Source organism: Odocoileus virginianus, chromosome 3 (assembly GCF_023699985.2).
Source record: "Odocoileus virginianus isolate 20LAN1187 ecotype Illinois chromosome 3, Ovbor_1.2, whole genome shotgun sequence".
NCBI classification, from domain to species: domain Eukaryota; kingdom Metazoa; phylum Chordata; class Mammalia; order Artiodactyla; family Cervidae; genus Odocoileus; species Odocoileus virginianus.
The window spans coordinates 19,154,983-19,161,767 of NC_069676.1; positions in this window are offsets into that span (position 1 = coordinate 19,154,983).

Genomic DNA, 6,785 nt, shown 5'->3' on the forward strand with positions numbered 1-6,785 from the left:
ATGAGTCAGGGAGGCGGCCTCAAGACGCCTGGCACGTGCTGGCCCCACCACCCTTCCACCACCATCTGGCCTGTTTCCTCACTTTGTGTGAGCCTGTCTCCCTGCTTATTCCTCTGGCTCCGCTCTGGGGCCCCCGCGAGTTCCCGCAGGGACTCTCTCAAGTGAATGTGCTCTTCCTTCAGTCCAGGCCCCCAACACCAGTACAGGAGGAGCTTCAGTTTGTTAGAGCAGCAATAGCCAGTCAGCCCTGCATGCTCAAACCTTAGGCTGAGGTTGTTGGTTTCTCATGACTGCTACGGCAAATCATCAAAACTTGGAGGCTTAAAACCACATGTTTGGGACATCCCCGGTGGTCCAGTGATTAGGATCAGTGCTTCCACTTCAGGGGGCATGGGTTCGATTCCTGGACAAGGAATTAAGATCTTCCGAAAGATGCAAGATAACAGCCAAAAAAACCCACACACATTTGTCATCTCACTGTTCTGGAGGTCAGGAATCCCACATGGGTTCCACTGGGCTAAAATCCAGGAATGGGTAGGGCTAGTCTCTCTGGAGGCTCTGGGGAGCACTGGTCCTGCCTCTCCCAGCTTCTAGAGGCACCACCTCCCTGGCTTATGGCCCCTCCTTCCATCCTCACAGCCAGCAGCACAGCATGCTAGCCCCCTGGAAACAGAGAGCCCACCCCAGTGGCACCTTCGTAAACCTCAAAGAATCCTGAATATGTGATGAGCTTCCTGCTGGCTGGGGCGTCCCTGGAGAGTATGGACATCGCAGACAGCCCACCAGAAGGGTCTCAGGGGGCTGGGTGCCAATGGCCCTCCCCGCTCCACAGACCAAAGCCAGCCCTCTAAGAACAGGGCCTGCTTGGAAGCAGGAAAGGTCCTTTCAGAACAGCTGGAGACCGTGGCTCTTCTGGAACATGTCCGGCTGCACATCTTGAAGGGTTGTGACGCACCTGCAGGTCATCTGTTATGGGTCAGTGGTGGGGGGCAGGCAGCAACAAAGTATTTAGAGATTACTTAACACTAGTGGTGTGCTTTTGGAGAAGGCAATGGCACCCCACTCCAGTACTCTTGCCTGGAAAATCCCATGGGCAGAGGAGCCTGGTAGGCTGCAGTCCATGGGGTCGCTAAGAGTTGGACACGACTGAGCGACTTCACTTTCATGCATTGGAGAAGGAAATGGCAACCCACTCCAGTGTTCTTGCCTGGAGAATCCCAGGGACGGCAGAGCCTGGTGGGCTGCTGTTTATGGGGTCGCACAGAGTCAGACATGACTGAAGTGACTTAGCAGTAGCAGTGGTGTGCTTTATCATTATTGCTTTGTGTTGAACTAGTTTCAGATTCACAGAAAAGTTGCAGAAATGGTACCACGAGATCCCAGATGCCCTCCACCCAGTTCCCACTAAAACTAACATCTCACAAGGCCAGAGGACAAAGATCAAAGCAGGACACCTGAGGTTAGTGGTTTTCTGGAGTGCTGGAGTGAGGGGTGATGGAGGGACAGGAAAGAGGACCACCAGGGGGAAGCTGGGTCCACATCTCAAAGCCTGACATGGACCAGGGACCCTAACCAGCTCTTTGTCCCTCTCCTCCCCAGATCTCTGGGCCCAGCCACCCCTCTCTATTTTTTGGGACCAGCCATGACAGAGGCCTGGGTCTTGGGCATCTCTAGGCCCCATAGGCCACCCCTGGGGGGCACTCCAGGTGTGGGACACAGAAGGTGCAAGTGAATGTGTTTTTTTTCTGGGTGGAGGGGTCACTTCTGGCTGCTCTCTGCACCCAGGATCTGCCTATGTCACTTCTTACTCCTGATTTGTCTTTCATTGACACGGACCACCAGACACCAGACAGGAGGGCCTGTCCAGAGTGAGGGGACGTTGCTCCCAGAGTCCACAGGAAACAGACCCACACCACCGACCCCCTTTGCTTTCCTCTGCGGGAACTGAGAAGGGAGTGGGGGGGATGGTGCGGGGGCATGAGACTTGGGCACAAAGGGGTCAAACTCCCGGACCTACAGGTGGAGACGGGGTCCTTGTGAGCGATGTTTCCTGGCATTCGAGGAATAGGGATGGATGCAGGGACCCAGGTCTGGGGACAAATCTGATTCCCCAGCTGCAGCAGGGTCTTGGCGAGGGCGGGGGTGCGAAGGATTCGCCCTAAACCCCTGGGGCGTAACTGATCCTTCGGGCGGGGTTGGGCGGGGAGCGCAGCATGGTGAGCAGGGGGCACCTTCTGGGGAGCTGCGGGCTCCGGATGCACTGCCCCCCGAGTCTTTGCTATGCTCACCTGGGGAACAGACCCCTAACCCCAAGCCACGTCGTACTCTCTGAACTCCGAGGCAAACCCAACGCAGTGAGATTCGCGTGGTCCCTTTAAAGGGGCGTGGCCCTCCTAGCACGACCTAGACAACAGCAATCCTATTGGCCCGAGAGCAGGCCTCGGTCACGCCCCTTGTGTTCAACCTCTGGAATTCTATTGGCCTAACGCCAGGGCCCCGCCTCCCAATCCCAGGGAGCTCCGGCTCTGAGCCAGGTTCGTTGACGCAAACGCGTTGCCCTGGCAACCGGTCCCGTTGCGGGGCCCAGGGACCCCACGCCAGAGCCAACGCGCAGGCGCGGCCTTCCAGGCCCCCCGGGCACCTAGTCTTACAGTTCACGCCACCCCCACCCCACCCCCCGCCATCGCCCCAGGCCGACCGCCACTTCAGGGCAGCTAGCGAGGGGCGCCCCAGGAGACCCCGTATGAGAATGAGGAGGAGGCGTCTGGGGAGGGCACGCCTGGCGCTGGTCACGGCGTGGGAACCGGCTAGGCGCTGCTGGCGTCCCGCTGCAGATTGTGGGGAGGGTTCAGATGGGCCGGGTCACACGCCAGGCAGCAGATCGGCCCGAGCATTTAGCAGTACAAGCAAATCCAACACCGGGGGAAGACATTCCTGGAACCTGGTCCCTGCGCCAGTCCCCGGGTCATGCAGAACCCCCGCCTCCGGCCATAGCGGCTTCTGGGGCCTTTGGCGGGTCAGCAGACACTGGGCCCAGGTGTCCAGGTTGGAAGGGCCACTGAAGACATTGCCCCTGTCCCCAGTCCCTGTTCCTGGCCGGGAAGCCAGATCGGTTGGCCTTCTCCAGGCCTGGCTGGACTTGCCTCATTTTGCTCATCTGCTAAATGGGGACTCTGGGATGCTGCCGGGGTTAGTGCCTGTATGAGCCTCCTAGGGCCGCTGTAATAAAATACCACAGATTTAGGGGCTCAAAACTGACAAATTTATTTTCTGACAGTTCTGAAGATCAGGAGTCTTCTGGTCTCATGAGGCTAAATCCAGGCATGGGCAGGGCCGGTCCCTCCAGAGACTCCAGGGGAGCACCGGCTCCTGCCTTTCAAACCATGTTCTAGAGGTGCCGCCTCCCTGGATTGCAGCCCCTCCCTCCATCCTCACAGCCAGCAAGGCAACATCTCCCGTCTCTCTCTGCCTCTGACCACCCGCCCCCCCGCCTCTTATAAGGACCCTGTGATAACACTGCCTGACCCCCTAATCCAGGATCATTCCCATCTCTTGGCCCTTGATCTCATCTGTAAAGTCCCTTCTGCCTCGTAAGGTTTCATATCCACAGGTTCCTGGGAAAGCCCCTCACCCTCCTTAAAACCAAGGGCTCCTGTAGGTGATGCCCAGATCACTGCTGGGGGTCAGGGGAGCTGGGAGTGGGAGACCTGACTCCCCTGAGAGCCACCAGGATGACACTGCCTGAGACCCAGAGAGAAAGTAGGACTACAAGCCAAATGACCTATCTCAGTGGCAGAGTGTAGCCTTTGGCCAGCTGTTAGGGCAGCACTGCTCAGCCCCCAACCCCACCCCCGCACCCCCTAGGAAACTTTCAGTGCCTGACCCCTGAGAGGCCACACAACCACCGCAGCAGAGCAGGCTCCACAGCTGCAGAGACACCCACAGCCAGGCTGGCAAGCCACCTCATGACTCCTGGCCACACCCGCCCCTGCTTTCCCTTTTCCCTGCCCTCTCCCCACCCCCACTGAGGACAGCGGGCCTGGCTCCCTCCCCAGGACTGCTGAGCCACTGGAATGGAGCGGGCTGTGAGTCAGCCAGCAGGAAGGGACACTTACAGCCACTTGCATCAGATGTTCCTGCCACCGGGCCTCACGTCCAGAGGCCCCAGTCCAGTGAGGGCCCAGTGATGACCCTAACCATGACCCTCACTTACCTGGGGATCTGATAAGACCAGAGACTGGTGGTTCCTGTCCCTGGAGGTCCAGACAGGTGGGAACAAGAAGAGCAGGCGCCTGAGCTGAGGAGGGAAGGGCCCAGCACTCCACACAAAGGCAGGGGCTTATGAGGGTACTGCAGTGGTCCCAGCACCCCCATCCCCCACCAAGCACAGGCACCTACTGCTCTCTCCTGTGTATGCACCCTCTCCATCCACTTCCACCTGCACACAGTCTGCTCCACACGGACGCAGGCTTAGTGCCTCTCTAAACATGTACAGACACATGCACACCCTAGTCCAGTCACACTAGCACACACTCGCACCCAACGAGTTCTGCTTTTATTTTTTGGCTTCACTAGGAGCGGCATGTGGGATCTTAGTTCCCTGACCAGGGATCAAACCTGTGCCCCATGCAGTGAGGCACTGGAAGCTCAGAGTCCTAACCACTGGACCACCAGGGAAGTCCGGGTGCTTCTTTTTAGCACTGGAAGACAAAAGTCTTTACCATTACCCCTTGGTAGGGTTGCTGATAAAATAGAGGATATGCATTTAAATTTGAATATCAGACAAACAATGAATAATTATTTTGGATATACTAATGCATGGGATATACATGAGAATGATACTGAAAGGTTATTCATTATCTGAAATTCAACTTTAAAGTGGCATCCTGTATTTTTATTTGCTAAATCTGGGGGCTCTCCCTGCTGGGTCTGGAGGTCCTGAGCTGTCCCTGGGTCCCCTGGCTGCTGTCTGGAAGGTGATCTCTGCACGACTGAGGCCCCAGGATCCCAGGGCTCAGCTACCCTGCCAGGCCTAGGAGGAGGTGGTCAGAGTGGACCCCACCCAGCCAACCAGTCTACCTCCTCAGGCCCACAGAGGGCAGGGGGAGCAGAGGCCCGGGGATTCAGGACCTGCCTGCTGTCTCCTCTAGGCTTTGGGGGAGATGCCCATGTACAACAGGGGTAGAGTCACCTTGTACAATCTGCCTCTGAGAGCTGGTTCCTTGCACCTTTGGCCTGAGTCCTGCCAAGCCTCATCCATGACTGAGGTGGAGGATGGAGGCCAGACCCCTCTTCTCTTGGCCACCTAGGATGCCACAAAGGAAGCTGGGATGGATCTGCAGTTGGGGAGGAGAGGGAAAAGCTGTGTAGCCTTGGAACTGCTCCAACTGATGCAGGAGACTTGTCCTCCCTTGATCAGGCCATAGCCTCCCGACTCCTGCTCCTCGAGGGCAATCCTGAGACCCCTTCCCCAGCTGGCTGCCTCTCTGCCATCCTTTGGGTGGGGGAGTATCCTTGTTCCAGAGTCTGTCTGTCCTGCCCACAGTTCTGTGTCATCCTTACCCCTGCTGGACTGGCCCCTGAATAAGCCTCACTGCCCCAACCCCGACAGTGCCCCAAAGGGGGACACTGGCTGGCAGGAGGGGAGGGAGGCAGGGCCGAGGCTTTCTGCTTCACCTCCTTGGCAGCTGGCATCTCCTAGAGGCAGGCGAGACTCCTTGGGTCCCAGGGTGAGGCGGGCAGGGTGGCCAGCTCCCCAGGTACCTCCCAGTCCCTGGCACCTAGCACCTCTGGGAGTTTGGCCTGTAAACAGGGCTGTCCTCAAGGAAGATGGCAGCAATTAGGCTGTCCAGAGCTGGCCGCCAGTCTGTGGCAAGATAGGACTGAGGCCTCTGTGCCAGGAGCTCAGGCTCAGAGGTCCCTCTCCTTCCCCCATTCCCATTGCCAGCACCCGCCCCCCAGTGCAGACTGAGCTGGGGCTGGGCCTGGCTGTCTCACCCTGGCCAGCACAACCTAGGCCCCCACAGCAACCAGCACCCAGACCAATTCTGCTGCTCAGTCCTGGGACTCAAGTGTCCCATTCCAGGGGATCTGCAGTGGTTGTTTGCATATACCTGTATTTACCTGTGGACACGCACACACATGCATGGCCCCTACCCTTGTTGAATAGCCCATGTGTGCACCAGGACCCCCTCCCAGCACCAACCAAGTGCTCCCTCCTCAAGCACAGGATGGGGGACTGCAGGATTCAGGGCACCCAGAGGGCATAAGCAGTCGGGGTGGGGGAGTGATCCTGCTCTCCAGGAGATGCTGGGAGGTGTCTGGTTGTCACGACTGGTAGGGGGTGAGGCTCCCGGCATTGAATGGGTAGGAGCCAGGGAGGCTGTTCAGCTGGGTTGAGGAGAGGAGACCTGGGTGGAAGGACCTCAAAGGCGGGGGCTATCTTCCCATTTCTGTTTCCTGCTTCCCAACCCATGGTACTGGGCTCACCGAGGGACCACCTGTCCAGACTGTGTGAGAGTACGAGAGCTCCTCTGAGCAGTGCCCAGTGCTGGACCTGGCTTCTGGTTTAGGGGAAAAAATCTGCCCCCACCAGCCAGACTCCCAAATCAGGCTGCACAGGACTGGAGCTCCACTGGACCTAGGAATACAGCCCTGAGGCAAGACCTTAGTTCATTTCTATTCCCTGAGGTCAGCGGCATGCATGTTCTTTGTTGCGGCACATGGAATCTCGTTCCCTGACAGGGATCAAACCTGGGCCCCTGCATTGGGAGCACAGTCTTAGC